The following is a 16,236-nucleotide window of genomic DNA, read 5'->3' as shown; positions in this document are numbered from 1 at the left end:
TAACTTTCAACAAATTAATCATAATTACAAATTAGATTGCATAATTAAGAAGGCTAGGCATTCAAACTTGTTAAACATATACAGTAGGTCAATCAAAAATTCAAGATTTATCAACAAGAATCGCAAATATTTAATTTAACATCTTAAATTTACGAAATTTTGCATTCGAAAAACTAAAACCTTCGAAAAGTCATAGTTAGGCTTCGAATTTGAGAATTCTGGGTTCGGCAGAAAAATACTGTTTTTGTCAAAATTTTAGAATGCCTTTTACATGCGGAATTGACACAAAAATCACTCGATTTGGATGAGTAACGAAGAAACTGCCGAAAAACTGCGTACGTATAATTAAATAAACGTAATTTGCAATTAATTAACAATTACGAAAATTAATCACCCCTTTTAATTCTTGCAAATTTTTAATATTTAACCATGTTTATGCAAATTAGATTATGAAAATAATAAGGGGCTCGTGATACCACTGTTAGGTTATGATACATATGATATTACATAAATCATGCGGAAACAACCATTAACCCAGGAATACATATTATTTACACATAATCATATAGCATAATTTAGATGCATACTCTTTGTTGCGTGCCCTCCCTAGCTGCGCCCGAACCGAACAAGAACAAGTCTTTAGGACTCCAAGTGTCGTCACTCCGTAGATAGTCCACAGCACGTCCGGATCCGCCTTAAGATTGACCAACTAGAATCGCCCTTAAGGTACTAGAATTTTCGGCACTTTTTGAGCAAGATGTGTGATTGAATTTTTCTCTCAAAAACTCACTTTGAATACTTTCAAACTCGTTATAAATTGTGAACCCAGGCCACATATTTATAGGGGTATGGAAAGGGAATTGGAATCCTATTCAGATACAAATTAATTAAACCTAGAATCCTACAAGAACTCTAATTAATTAATTTATCTAATAGAATTAGGAATTTAATCATTAACCGAACTCTGCATGTTTTAGGAATCGTGCATGAACACAAACACTCACGCACACACACACGGAAGCCACGATGGGCCGCCCATGCGCGTGCGTGCGAGCAGCAGCCCACGCAGCGAGGCCTACGCGAGCTACAAGCCCACGTAGCTCCTGCGCGCGCTGCGCGCGCTGTGCGCTGCCTCGGCCTGCTGGGCCTGGCCTTGCGCTGGGCCTGGCGTGGCCTTGGCTGTTCGTGTGGCGCGCTTGGCTTGCTGGGCGATGGCCTGGCTTCGTGCTGGGCCCTCCTCCGGCAGGCCTCGTCCGATGCTTATTCGTACGATACGCTTCCGATTAAATTTCCGATTCCGGAATTCATTTCCGATACGAACAATATTTAATATTTCCGATTCCGGAATTAATTTCCGTTTCGAACAAATATTTAATATTTCCGTTTCCGGAATTATTTTCCGATTCCGATAATATTTCCGATTCTGACAATATTTCCGTTTCCGGCAATATTTCCGATTCTGGCAATATTTCCATTTCCGATAATATTTTCCGATACGTACCATGTTTCCGTTTCCGGCAACATCTACGACTTGGATAATATTTATATTTCCGATACGATCCATATTTCCGTTTCCGGTAATATCATCGTTTTCCGGAGTATTCATTTCTTGCCTGTGACGATCTCAGCTCCCACTGAAACCAAGATCCGTCGATTCCGAATATTCATAGATGGAGTATCTAAAGCCATTAGATACTTGATCCGTTTACGTACTATTTGTGTGACCCTACGGGTTCAGTCAAGAGTAAGCTGTGGATTAATATCATTAATTCCACTTGAACTGAAGCGGCCTCTAGCTAGGCATTCAGCTCACTTGATCTCACTGAATTATTAACTTGTTAATTAATACTGAACCGCATTTATTAGACTTATCATAGAATGCATACTTGGACCAAGGGCATTATTTCCTTCAGAATAATCGTATCGTACGAAGGTAATTCGTCGTATACGATACGATAAATAATAGTCGTAAGGCGTTCGTCGCGAATACGAGCCGCATCGGAGCTGCCAGCTCGTCGAGCCAAGCGCGCATGCGCGCAAGGCCCAACGAGCCAGCGAACTCGCAACGCAACACGCAAGCCAGCCCGCGGGGCGTGGCAGCGCGCACATACGCGCAGCAGCATAACAACGAGCATGCAAGGCCCACGGTCCATGCTGCTCGAATGCGCTGTGGGCTTCGGCCTGTAGTGTGTTGGCTGTGCGCGGGGCTTGTGCTCGCGTGTGGAGTGTGGCCGGTCAAGGCCCTTTGGTCTTTTGCCGGTTACACTAATATAACATTTAGGTTATATTTTTTTCCACACACTTCAACAATCAGTTTTCCAAGTAACCCTAAACCTAATTCCCAAAATTACGTTGTTCAGTTTTTCTCTTTGCTCAAAAAATGTTCATCCCGATTAGCAAAAATCTTGTGCGTTGTCTAAGCTACAATAATCAAGATGGATCTGAACGTGCCGGTGAACCAGGTAGAGGAACGACAAGTGGAGTTCTTTGTTCGTGTTCGTTGATACAATACTCGGGAAAACACGCTTCAAATGTAAGTATGCTTTGGGGATGTTCCGCACATGTTATGTATGTTTAACTGTATTCCCCTACAGTGGTATCACGAGCCTTATGTATTCAAAGCATTTTTTAGCATGAATTATTGTTTTTGTTGTTTGTCGAATTTTTGGGAATTTTTATTGAATTTTTTCGAATTATTGGATGAATTGCGTAATAGATTCTGAATTCAAAAAGTTTCGTATTTTTTACTTTTCTGACACTAATTTGATTGAAAATGATTATCTATAATCAACTCATGAGAACGGAATTGCAAAAATAGTCAATGAAGTCTGTGTTTTTGGGCGTTTTTGTTAATTTTCGTGTTAAAATTAATAAATTCGGAAAGTTTTTTAATTAATTGGTCGACCTAAACTACTCAAAATTGTTTGAAATTTTGACACAATGCTGTTGGGTATACTTTTTAATTATGGTAAAAATTTCGGCCATTTTTGATAAGTATAAACCCTAATTCTGCTTTCCCCAAATTCGTAAATTTTAGATCGCTAATTAATTTTTTAAATAATTTGGATCTAGTAATTTGGTTAATTGGGAAAGGGAATATAATTTCATGTAAAGTGGCAGTTTTTAAAAATTATTGGATTAAAATTTTGATCAGATTCGTTAATTTTAATCAACACTTAAACCAAATTCGTAAAACTCTGAAATTTAAATGTTTATAATTATTTAAAGTTTTAGATTCGATTATTTAAAAGTTCAAATTTTTAGTTGAAATAGTTCGTTCTTAAAATTTGAATAATGTTAGCCTAGATTTAATAATTTAACGAAATTGGATTGTTGTTAAAAATTAAATAAATCGTAAAGTCGTTATTTTTTCGAAAATAAAAATCGTAAATTTTGTGAAAAATAACTTAATGCAAATGTTCGTGTTTTTTTTAATTAGTTGGTCCGTAGGCCCGAAGCGAGGGTGTGGGTGGACGTGTGGCTCGTCGAGCCATGCGGGCTACCACATCACTGCCGAGCCGCAGCGACGGGGGCAGCAGCAAGCGTGCTGCGTGCCGCGCGCGCTGGGCGAGGAGGGGCGCGAGCAAGGCAGGTACGCCTTGGCTTGCGAGCTGCGAGCAAGCAAGGGCTGCCTTGCCTTGTGCGCAGCGTCGAGCACAGCAAGCAGCGCTGGGCAGCGACATCTGCGGTACCAGGGGCACGTTGGATGCGAGGGTATGGGCACATGCTCGTGTGCCTCGTAGGCCACACAGCAGCGTGCATTGCTGGGCTGGGCGCAAGCCTAGCCCGCATTGCACTCGAACAAATTTTTTTTGTTTCTTTGGGCTTGAAATTTATGTTTGCATTAAAATTGGCTAACGGGATAATTAATAATTATTTTATTTGACTTGGGCCGGCCGTGAGTTTAATTTAATATTTAAATAATTAATTATCCGGAATAATTATTAGTTTGAAATAATTAGCCGCTAAATGAAATAACTAGCCGCTAAATGAAATAATTATTTTTTAATTATTTTTCGCAGGTCACATTATTTTAATTAAATTCAATTTTAATTAGAATAAATTCTAAGGATTAATAATTTGGAAATTGATTAATCTTTTAGGACGCGTTTATGTGAACGTGAATTTTAATTAATTCACGTAAATACTTGCATAATTAATTGGGCCATTCGTTTTAGCATACGAATGGGTGAATGCATAGAATGTATATTTTATGTAATGCAGGTACTCCAAGTGACTAGTATGGCCATTCTAGGATAGTTAAATACGGTATGCGAACCGTTTTATCTTTGAATGTAAAGTTTTAAATATGGTCTGCGAACCATTGAAATTTTGATGTAATTTTATTATTTCAAATATTTCTAGTTTAGAACTTTAAGTTAGCATTTAATGAAGATTCAAGACGATGCGAAGCTAACAAGATGGTGAAGAAGATTGGATGCTTCAAGACAAGAGTTTGGGGCCATACTAGTTCACCAATTTATTTATGCACTATATACATATATTAGGCTTGAATGAATGTATATCATGCATGAATGTGTTGTTTGTATGACTCGATTAGATTTAGTTCACTAAATAATCAAACCAACATAGTCACAACTAGGTCCAAAGTAATATTGAGTTCAAAAGTTGCCTTCCAAATCAAGCACTTACAAAAATCTAAGGATCTAACGTAGTAGGTTTACGCCAAAGCGAGGTTCTATATTAGATGACTTAGATGGTAAGGCGTCCCAAAGGAGCACGTTGATTGTGGTTTCACCTCAAACAACAATGGCATTATGTTGTGGCAATGGAATAAATTATGGTATTAATTTATTAACCAAGAGTAATTTGGAGATTACTAGCAATAGGTTTTGCTTACTTTGAATCTTAAACTACTTAAGACATGCCAAAGCTGCTTAAGGATTTAGGACTTTTAGGATCTTGGAATCGTTTCATTCATTTTTGGACCATGTTTTTGCCTTTTGCATGAATGAAATGTTTAATAGCTTTAATGATTGCATGCTAGCATTTATTTTAATGTTATTAAGTTATGAATGGTTATTTATTGCGAATTCTTTTCAAATGTAGTAATCAAATGGCCGCAAACATAACAACAATCAAATCATCAGAAATTCTAGATGTCGAGTTAAACTTGACTAACCTTCTTGAATGGGAAAGGAAACTTATCGAAGTTTCAAAAGTTAATGACATGCACTATGTCATTGAACACCTTTTCCTAGGTATGATGCGCATGGTATAACTCCAGAAAGGTACAGAAGTTGGGCACTTCACATACCTTGTCACGGAGTTTATCCTAAAGTCTACTCCTGAAAATTGGAGAGGGAGGTTCATTACTTTTGAGCCTCATGCTCTCCTAATTCGTCTTGGGGATAGATGTCGTGTAGGGTTTCAACCCAAGGGCCAAACTGGTGGCAACAGGGTTGATGAATTGGCTAATTAAATAAGCAATCTCAAACTCATTACCCCGCACAGGTCGTGCCTAGAGAACGAGCTTCTAGAGGCACAAAAGCGTATTTACTCAACAAAGATGGACAGAAACACACCAATTCGGTCTCATGTGGATATGATGTCTGGATTGTTTTTCACAATTGAGAGACTTGGTCATTCCGTCAAAGAGTCAATAGCTATTGCACTAGTGCTGAATTCTCTTCATAGGGATTATAAGGGGTTTAAGATACACTATCTCTTTAATCAGAAAGAGAGCACATTCTGTGAACTTGTGGAATTGCTTGAGAAATTCGAGAGAATCCTTAAGTTCAAGCAAGAACCTTTGAATGTGAGGTGCACCAAATTCAAGAAAGTGTGCAAGGGGAAGAAAAGCAAGGTTGGATCTTCCCCGGAGGACAACTGGTGCCGTCCAAGAGCAAGATGAGGAAAAATGCTTCTCCTTCTACATCACAATGTGATGAGCGACATTTATGTCGCTCTTAGCTTAGGATTTTAGTTCATTTTATTAGCATTTATTATTATTTTTTGCTTAGTTTTATCGTTTTTAGTTCGTTTATCGCATTTTTGCATTAATCGTAATATTTTCTCGTCTTGCGTAGATTTTAGTCGTTTTTGCTTAAAACGTGCCTTTTGTGCGCATTCTCATTGCGTAAGGGTCGTTTTGAGTATTGACGTGTTAATATTGTGTCACTATGCTTGACGATGTTTAAAATGATTTTACGATTTGGAAATTGCGATACGAATTAATCATACGATTTTCGATTTTTAATAACGTGCTTTGCGATTTGCTAATTTGCTTCCCATCAGCCTTGCAAGCCATTAGTTGCTGCAAACTAACAACAACAACAAGCCACGACAACAGCAGCAATCGAGAAGTACAACAGCTATACGAAGCAATCTAAGTGGCTGCGCTGCTGTTGTTTGAGCTTCGTTGCTGCTCACAAAGTGCACGAACAGCAGCCTCGTGGACTCATTTCCACGAGCCTTGAAGTGCCTTGATAGAAGCCACAACCTAGCAGCAGCACACGAGCAGAATAGCGCAGCAGATCAGCCACAGCAGCTATGCACGCAGCACCTGAACAGCTACAGCACGAGCAGCTGTGCACTTGGCTTTGTTGTAGCCAGCAGCACTCGAGAAACCTCACAAACAACAGCCTTGTAGTATCACAAGAGCAGCAGCAATGAGCAAGAAGAGCAGCAGCAATGAGCAACTTGTGTTCCTCATGCCCCTTTCCAAATCAAGAAACTGAGATTTATCCTTCCTTTCCCATCTCACTTCCTTATTTTCTCCGAGCCTCACCACTTGAGGATTTTCCACCCCCATTCATTCCCCATTGCCTTGTTTGAACAATATTGTGGAAATTGGTTCTCTTGCCACCCAAAAAGAGTTCGTTGAGGAGCATGAGGCTTCTCTTTTCCCTTTTTCTCTTTCTCCTTTTGATTCTTCTTCTTATTTTCTTATTTTTCCTTTTGATTCTTCTTACTCTTAGCACCCCACCCCCTATAGGCATAGAGTTGCATTTTACTTTGTGCATGCTTCTCATTTGACTCTTGCCTACTTGTTATTCTTGGATATGTTTGCCATTGCATATGACATGCTATTGCGATCATTGTCGGGGTACTTACTAGAGGAAAAAGGCGTCAAGCTAATGACGTAAAAAGAGCGCTTCTCGGGAGGCAACCCGTGGGTTTTGGCCATTTGGCCCATGTATACTAATTTTTCTTGATTTTTGAAGTTTTTGTGCCTCAAGCTTTCTTGATGTGGAAATATTTGCATCCATCTTTGCCATGTCCGGCTATTCTTCTTGGTGAGTTCGTTCGTTATTATGGTTCTTTGCGGGACTTGCTCCCACGACATCTCCGGTAATATCCTTCTAACTCACATGCATTCTTTGGGATCGGGCATATTTCTTGTGGGGCATTGGTTGGATGGGTAGCTGTGCCCCTCCTAGTTTCATTTTAGGCCTTGAGGACATGACCTAATTCAAGCTTGGGGGGGTGATTTTATTGTTTGGATTGCTACTTTGATCTCCATGTGATGGATTGCTTGATTTTGTGAATATTTTGGATTTTGTGCATATTTCTTGATTAGTTTCATTGATTTTCTTTATTTTTCTTTTTCTTTTTACCTCCTTTTCTTTTCCTTATTTTCTTTTTACTTCCTTTTCTTTTCCTTATTTTCTTTTTTATTTCTTTTCTTTCTTTTTCCTTTTCGATCTTTGTCAAAGCAAGTTTTTCTAGTTTTTTAGGGATTATTCTTGATTTGGGCATAATAAAAATGGAACTTGTAGGTTAGAATGCCTTTATTCCTAATTGGTAGATGTGTGCACGATTTTCAATGTCTTGGTTCGAGTCTAGGATTTAGGCGTTAAGAAAGTCGGTTAGAACTTTGGGTAGCATGAGTCTTGAACCCTTGGTTTGTGGTAAGACGGTGTCGATCTCTCTAGTGACTTGAAACCGGAGAGGGTAGTATTTGCTCCCATTTGTGAGGATCATGTTCATTTTAGCCCAAACACATGTATACATATATTGAGCGTCATGGATCCTTGGCATTGACTTTCTCATATCCAGAATTTGACTTTTTCCTTCCCGAGACCGCGACCAAACTACTTTAGGGGACGATAGAGGCATTTCTTTCGGTGACTATTTTTCTTTTTAGTATAGGACTCTATTTTCTATTTTTCTCATATATTTTTGTTTGCATTTTCCCCCTTGCTAGCCATTTGAGCCTTGCCCCTTCATTTCTTATAAGCTCATTACAAGCCTATTAGCCTTTGTTTTATTTTCACCCTTAGAAGTGATAGTGAAGCTATGAGTTATTGTGCTGTATGTTTTGAATGATTATGCAATGATGAGGAATGATTGATATTGGTTAGAATGGCAAAGTTTGGGAAATATGTTGTATATAGTGAATAAATGATGCATATGCAAAAAGAGAAAGGAAAGTTTTGAAAAGGCCAAAAATAGAGAAAAACAAGGCAATGAGAAAAGTTTCATTTGAAACGCAAAAAAAGAGAAAATCAAATCAAGAAAAGTTCAAAAAGAGTTTTAGTTTAGTTTTGTTGTTGAATAAGCTTGGGGGTGCCCCAAATAAGTGGTATGAGTTTGTTTCGGTTCGATTGACTTGAGTATAGTTCATTTCGCGCTTCACTTTAGGTTTGAGCACCAATTTCCAAATTTGTTCCACACCCTCACCCCTAGCCTATACGATACACCCTAAAAAGTCCTCTTGACCCTTTTGGGTTGAGTCATTGTCGGTGGAGGGAGGATTTGGTCAAATTTATGGAATGGGATTGTCATGCTAAGATGTCGAGTAACCTTCTCTTCTCCCTTGCAATTCTTGTCTTCCGGCGCCTTCGCGGCGTCATGAGAAGCTACTCTTAAGGGTGGATGGGATCTAGAGATTTGACGTGGTATGCTCGGTTGAAGGGGAATTGATAAGTGCGAACCCTTAGTTCTCTTTGCTTCACACTTGAATCCTTCACTCGACTTAGGACATTGGTTAGCCTGCATTCGTTTATTGGTTAGTAATATTAGCATTCTTTCGTGCTCGTTCCATAATTAAGGCCCTTCTTGAATTTTGTAGTTTTAATTTTACTTTTCTTTTCTTTCTTTTCCTTTCCTTTCCTTTCTTTTCTTTTCTTTTCTTTTCTTTTCTTTCCTTTTTCTTGGTTTGTTTTCCTTTTAGGTCTTGCCTTGATTGTGTTTTTGGAAGAGTTATGGGTGGTTCTCTTTGGAAACCCTTGCGAGATCCCACTCGCCCTCATGAGCGATTGTGGGGTTTAAAGAGCTTGTTGCATGTGCTTAAATGCAACCGTGATTCCTACGAAAGTGAGTTAGTGTGCATTCTTGTAGTTCTTATTTTCGTAATTTTGATTTTGAATAATTAAGCTCTTTCTCCTCCCCATTTCTCATTCTAGCTTTGCTTGAGGACAAGCAAAGGTTTAGCTTGGGGGAGTTTGATGAGCGACATTTATGCCGCTCTTAGCTTAGGATTTTAGTTCATTTTATTAGCATTTTATTATTATTTTTTGCTTAGTTTTATCGTGTTTAGTTCGTTGATCGCATTTTTGCATTAATCGTAATATTTTCTCGTCTTGCGTAGAGTTTAGTCGTTTTTGCTTAAAACGTGCCTTTTGTGCGCATTCTCATTGCGTCAGGGTCGTTTTGAGTATTGACGTGTTTATATTGTGTCACTATGCTTGACGATGTTTAAAATGATTTTACGATATGGAAATTGCGATACGAATTAATCATACGATTTTCGATTTTTAATAACGTGCTTTGCGATTTGCTAATTTGCTTCCCATCAGCCTTGCAAGCTATTAGTTGATGCAAACTAACAACAACAACAAGCCACAACAACAGCAGCAATCGAGAAGTACAACAGCTATACGAAGCAATCTAAGTGGCTGCGCTGCTGTTGTTTGAGCTTCGTTGCTGCTCACAAAGTGCACGAACAGCAGCCTCGTGGACTCATTTCCACGAGCCTTGAAGTGCCTTGATAGAAGCCACAACCTAGCAGCAGCACACGAGCAGAATAGCGCAGCAGATCAGCCACAGCAGCTATGCACGCAGCACCTGAACAGCTAAAGCACGAGCAGCTGTGCACTTGGCTTTGTTGTAGCCAGCAGCACTCGAGAAACCTCACAAACAACAGCCTTGTAGCATCACAAGAGCAGCAGCAATGAGCAAGAAGAGCAGCAGCAATGAGCAACTTGTGTTCCTCATGCCCCTTTCCAAATCAAGAAACTCGAGATTTATCCTTCCTTTCCCATCTCACTTCCTTATTTTCTCCGAGTCTCACCACTTGAGGATTTTCCACCCCCATTCATTCCCCATTGCCTTGTTTGAACAATATTGTGGAAATTGGTTCTCTTGCCACCCAAAAAGAGTTCGTTGAGGAGCATGAGGCTTCTCTTTTCCCTTTTTCTCTTTCTCCTTTTGATTCTTCTTCTTATTTTCTTATTTTTCCTTTTGATTCTTCTTACTCTTAGCACCCCAGCCCCTATAGGCATAGAGTTGCATTTTACTTTGTGCATGCTTCTCATTTGACTCTTGCCTACTTGTTATTCTTGGATATGTTTGCCATTGCATATGACATGCTATTGCGATCATTGTCGGGGTACTTACTAGAGGAAAAAGGCGTCAAGCTAATGACGTAAAAAGAGCGCTTCTCGGGAGGCAACCCGTGGGTTTTGGCCATTTGGCCCATGTATACTAATTTTTCTTGATTTTTGAAGTTTTTGTGCCTCAAGCTTTCTTGATGTGGAAATATTTGCATCCATCTTTGCCATGTCCGGCTATTCTTCTTGGTGAGTTCGTTCGTTATTATGGTTCTTTGCGGGACTTGCTCCCACGACATCTCCGGTAATATCCTTCTAACTCACATGCATTCTTTGGGATCGGGCATATTTCTTGTGGGGCATTGGTTGGATGGGTAGCTGTGACCCTCCTAGTTTCGTTTTAGGCCTTGAGGACATGACCTAATTCAAGCTTGGGGGGGTGATTTTATTGTTTGGATTGCTACTTTGATCTCCATGTGATGGATTGCTTGATTTTGTGAATATTTTGGATTTTGTGCATATTTCTTGATTAGTTTCATTGATTTTCTTTATTTTCTTTATTTTTCTTTTTCTTTTTACTTCCTTTTCGTTTCCTTATTTTCTTTTTTACTTCCGTTTCTTTTCCTTATTTTCTTTTTCTTTTTCATTTCTTTTCTTTCTTTTTCCTTTTCGATCTTTGTCAAGGCAAGTTTTTCTAGTTTTTAGGGATTATTCTTGATTTGGGCATAATAAAAATGGAACTTGTAGGTTAGAATGCCTTTATTCCTAATTGGTAGATGTGTGCACGGTTTTCAATGTCTTGGTTCGAGTCTAGGATTTAGGCGTTAAGAAAGTCGGTTAGAACTTTGGGTAGCATGAGTCTTGAACCCTTGGTTTGTGGTAAGACGGTGTCGATCTCTCTAGTGACTTGAAACCGGAGAGGGTAGTATTTGCTCCCATTTGTGAGGATCATGTTCATTTTAGCCCAAACACATGTATACATATATTGAGCGGCATGGATCCTTGGCATTGACTTTCTCATATCCAGAATTTGACTTTTTCCTTCCCGAGACCGCGACCAAACTACTTTAGGGGACGATAGAGGCATTTCTTTCGGTGACTATTTTTCTTTTTAGTATAGGACTCTATTTTCTATTTTTCTCATATATTTTTGTTTGCATTTTCCCCCTTGCTAGCCATTTGAGCCTTGCCCCTTCATTTCTTATAAGCTCATTACAAGCCTATTAGCCTTTGTTTTATTTTCACCCTTAGAAGTGATAGTGAAGCTATGAGTTATTGTGCTGTATGTTTTGAATGATTATGCAATGATGAGGAATGATTGATATTGGTTAGAATGGCAAAGTTTGGGAAATATGTTGTATATAGTGAATAAATGATTCATATGCAAAAAGAGAAAGGAAAGTTTTGAAAAGGTCAAAAATAGAGAAAAACAAGGCAATGAGAAAAGTTTCATTTGAAACGCAAAAAAAGAGAAAATCAAATCAAGAAAAGTTCAAAAAGAGTTTTAGTTTAGTTTTGTTGTTGAATAAGCTTGGGGGTGCCCCAAATAAGTGGTATGAGTTTGTTTCGGTTCGATTGACTTGAGTATAGTTCATTTCGCGCTTCACTTTAGGTTTGAGCACCAATTTCCAAATTTGTTCCACACCCTCACCCCTAGCCTATACGATACACCCTAAAAAGTCCTCTTGACCCTTTTGGGTTGAGTCATTGTCGGTGGAGGGAGGATTTGGTCAAATTTATGGAATGGGATTGTCATGCTAAGATGTCGAGTAACCTTCTCTTCTCCCTTGCAATTCTTGTCTTCCGGCGCCTTCGCGGCGTCATGAGAAGCTACTCTTAAGGGTGGATGGGATCTAGAGATTTGACGTGGTATGCTCGGTTGAAGGGGAATTGATAAGTGCGAACCCTTAGTTCTCGTTGCTTCACACTTGAATCCTTCACTCGACTTAGGACATTGGTTAGCCTGCATTCGTTTATTGGTTAGTAATATTAGCATTCTTTCGTGCTCGTTCCATAATAAAGGCCCTTTTCTTGAATTTTGTAGTTTTAATTTTACTTTTCTTTTCTTTCTTTTCCTTTCCTTTCCTTTCTTTTCTTTTCTTTTCTTTTCTTTTCTTTCCTTTTTCTTGGTTTGTTTTCCTTTTAGGTCTTGCCTTGATTGTGTTTTTGGAAGAGTTATGGGTGGTTCTCTTTGGAAACCCTTGCGAGATCCCACTCGCCCTCATGAGCGATTGTGGGGTTTAAAGAGCTTGTTGCATGTGCTTAAATGCAACCGTGATTCCTACGAAAGTGAGTTAGTGTGCATTCTTGTAGTTCTTATTTTCGTAATTTTGATTTTGAATAATTAAGCTCTTTCTCCTCCCCATTTCTCATTCTAGCTTTGCTTGAGGACAAGCAAAGGTTTAGCTTGGGGGAGTTTGATGAGCGACATTTATGTCGCTCTTAGCTTAGGATTTTAGTTCATTTTATTAGCATTTTATTATTATTTTTTGCTTAGTTTTATCGTGTTTAGTTCGTTGATCGCATTTTTGCATTAATCGTAATATTTTCTCGTCTTGCGTAGAGTTTAGTCGTTTTTGCTTAAAACGTGCCTTTTGTGCGCATTCTCATTGCGTCAGGGTCGTTTTGAGTATTGACGTGTTTATATTGTGTCACTATGCTTGACGATGTTTAAAATGATTTTACGATATGGAAATTGCGATACGAATTAATCATACGATTTTCGATTTTTAATAACGTGCTTTGCGATTTGCTAATTTGCTTCCCATCAGCCTTGCAAGCTATTAGTTGATGCAAACTAACAACAACAACAAGCCACAACAACAGCAGCAATCGAGAAGTACAACAGCTATACGAAGCAATCTAAGTGGCTGCGCTGCTGTTGTTTGAGCTTCGTTGCTGCTCACAAAGTGCACGAACAGCAGCCTCGTGGACTCATTTCCACGAGCCTTGAAGTGCCTTGATAGAAGCCACAACCTAGCAGCAGCACACGAGCAGAATAGCGCAGCAGATCAGCCACAGCAGCTATGCACGCAGCACCTGAACAGCTAAAGCACGAGCAGCTGTGCACTTGGCTTTGTTGTAGCCAGCAGCACTCGAGAAACCTCACAAACAACAGCCTTGTAGCATCACAAGAGCAGCAGCAATGAGCAAGAAGAGCAGCAGCAATGAGCAACTTGTGTTCCTCATGCCCCTTTCCAAATCAAGAAACTCGAGATTTATCCTTTCTTTCCCATCTCACTTCCTTATTTTCTCCGAGCCTCACCACTTGAGGATTTTCCACCCCCATTCATTCCCCATTGCCTTGTTTGAACAATATTGTGGAAATTGGTTCTCTTGCCACCCAAAAAGAGTTCGTTGAGGAGCATGAGGCTTCTCTTTTCCCTTTTTCTCTTTCTCCTTTTGATTCTTCTTCTTATTTTCTTATTTTTCCTTTTGATTCTTCTTACTCTTAGCACCCCAGCCCCTATAGGCATAGAGTTGCATTTTACTTTGTGCATGCTTCTCATTTGACTCTTGCCTACTTGTTATTCTTGGATATGTTTGCCATTGCATATGACATGCTATTGCGATCATTGTCGGGGTACTTACTAGAGGAAAAAGGCGTCAAGCTAATGACGTAAAAAGAGCGCTTCTCGGGAGGCAACCCGTGGGTTTTGGCCATTTGGCCCATGTATACTAATTTTTCTTGATTTTTGAAGTTTTTGTGCCTCAAGCTTTCTTGATGTGGAAATATTTGCATCCATCTTTGCCATGTCCGGCTATTCTTCTTGGTGAGTTCGTTCGTTATTATGGTTCTTTGCGGGACTTGCTCCCACGACATCTCCGGTAATATCCTTCTAACTCACATGCATTCTTTGGGATCAGGCATATTTCTTGTGGGGCATTGGTTGGATGGGTAGCTGTGCCCCTCCTAGTTTCATTTTAGGCCTTGAGGACATGACCTAATTCAAGCTTGGGGGGGTGATTTTATTGTTTGGATTGCTACTTTGATCTCCATGTGATGGATTGCTTGATTTTGTGAATATTTTGGATTTTGTGCATATTTCTTGATTAGTTTCATTGATTTTCTTTATTTTTCTTTTTCTTTTTACTTCCTTTTCTTTTCCTTATTTTCTTTTTACTTCCTTTTCTTTTCCTTATTTTCTTTTTTATTTCTTTTCTTTCTTTTTCCTTTTCGATCTTTGTCAAGGCAAGTTTTCTAGTTTTTTAGGGATTATTCTTGATTTGGGCATAATAAAAATGGAACTTGTAGGTTAGAATGCCTTTATTCCTAATTGGTAGATGTGTGCACGATTTTCAATGTCTTGGTTCGAGTCTAGGATTTAGGCGTTAAGAAAGTCGGTTAGAACTTTGGGTAGCATGAGTCTTGAACCCTTGGTTTGTGGTAAGACGGTGTCGATCTCTCTAGTGACTTGAAACCGGAGAGGGTAGTATTTGCTCCCATTTGTGAGGATCATGTTCATTTTAGCCCGAACACATGTATACATATATTGAGCGGCATGGATCCTTGGCATTGACTTTCTCATATCCAGAATTTGACTTTTTCCTTCCCGAGACCGCGACCAAACTACTTTAGGGGACGATAGAGGCATTTCTTTCGGTGACTATTTTTCTTTTTAGTATAGGACTCTATTTTCTATTTTTCTCATATATTTTTGTTTGCATTTTCCCCCTTGCTAGCCATTTGAGCCTTGCCCCTTCATTTCTTATAAGCTCATTACAAGCCTATTAGCCTTTGTTTTATTTTCACCCTTAGAAGTGATAGTGAAGCTATGAGTTATTGTGCTGTATGTTTTGAATGATTATGCAATGATGAGGAATGATTGATATTGGTTAGAATGGCAAAGTTTGGGAAATATGTTGTATATAGTGAATAAATGATGCATATGCAAAAAGAGAAAGGAAAGTTTTGAAAAGGCCAAAAACAGAGAAAAACAAGGCAATGAGAAAAGTTTCATTTGAAACGCAAAAAAAGAGAAAATCAAATCAAGAAAAGTTCAAAAAGAGTTTTAGTTTAGTTTTGTTGTTGAATAAGCTTGGGGGTGCCCCAAATAAGTGGTATGAGTTTGTTTCGGTTCGATTGACTTGAGTATAGTTCATTTCGCGCTTCACTTTAGGTTTGAGCACCAATTTCCAAATTTGTTCCACACCCTCACCCCTAGCCTATACGATACACCCTAAAAAGTCCTCTTGACCCTTTTGGGTTGAGTCATTGTCGGTGGAGGGAGGATTTGGTCAAATTTATGGAATGGGATTGTCATGCTAAGATGTCGAGTAACCTTCTCTTCTCCCTTGCAATTCTTGTCTTCCGGCGCCTTCGCGGCGTCATGAGAAGCTACTCTTAAGGGTGGATGGGATCTAGAGATTTGACGTGGTATGCTCGGTTGAAGGGGAATTGATAAGTGCGAACCCTTAGTTCTCTTTGCTTCACACTTGAATCCTTCACTCGACTTAGGACATTGGTTAGCCTGCATTCTTTTATTGGTTAGTAATATTAGCATTCTTTCGTGCTCGTTCCATAATAAAGGCCCTTCTTGAATTTTGTAGTTTTAATTTTACTTTTCTTTTCTTTCTTTTCCTTTCCTTTCCTTTCTTTTCTTTTCTTTTCTTTTCTTTTCTTTCCTTTTTCTTGGTTTGTTTTCCTTTTAGGTCTTGCCTTGATTGTGTTTTTGGAAGAGTTATGGGTGGTTCTCTTTGGAAACCCTTGCGAGATCCC

This window comes from Spinacia oleracea, chromosome 3, assembly GCF_020520425.1.
Source record: "Spinacia oleracea cultivar Varoflay chromosome 3, BTI_SOV_V1, whole genome shotgun sequence".
Classification (NCBI taxonomy): domain Eukaryota; kingdom Viridiplantae; phylum Streptophyta; class Magnoliopsida; order Caryophyllales; family Amaranthaceae; genus Spinacia; species Spinacia oleracea.
This window is presented reverse-complemented; position numbering follows the sequence as displayed.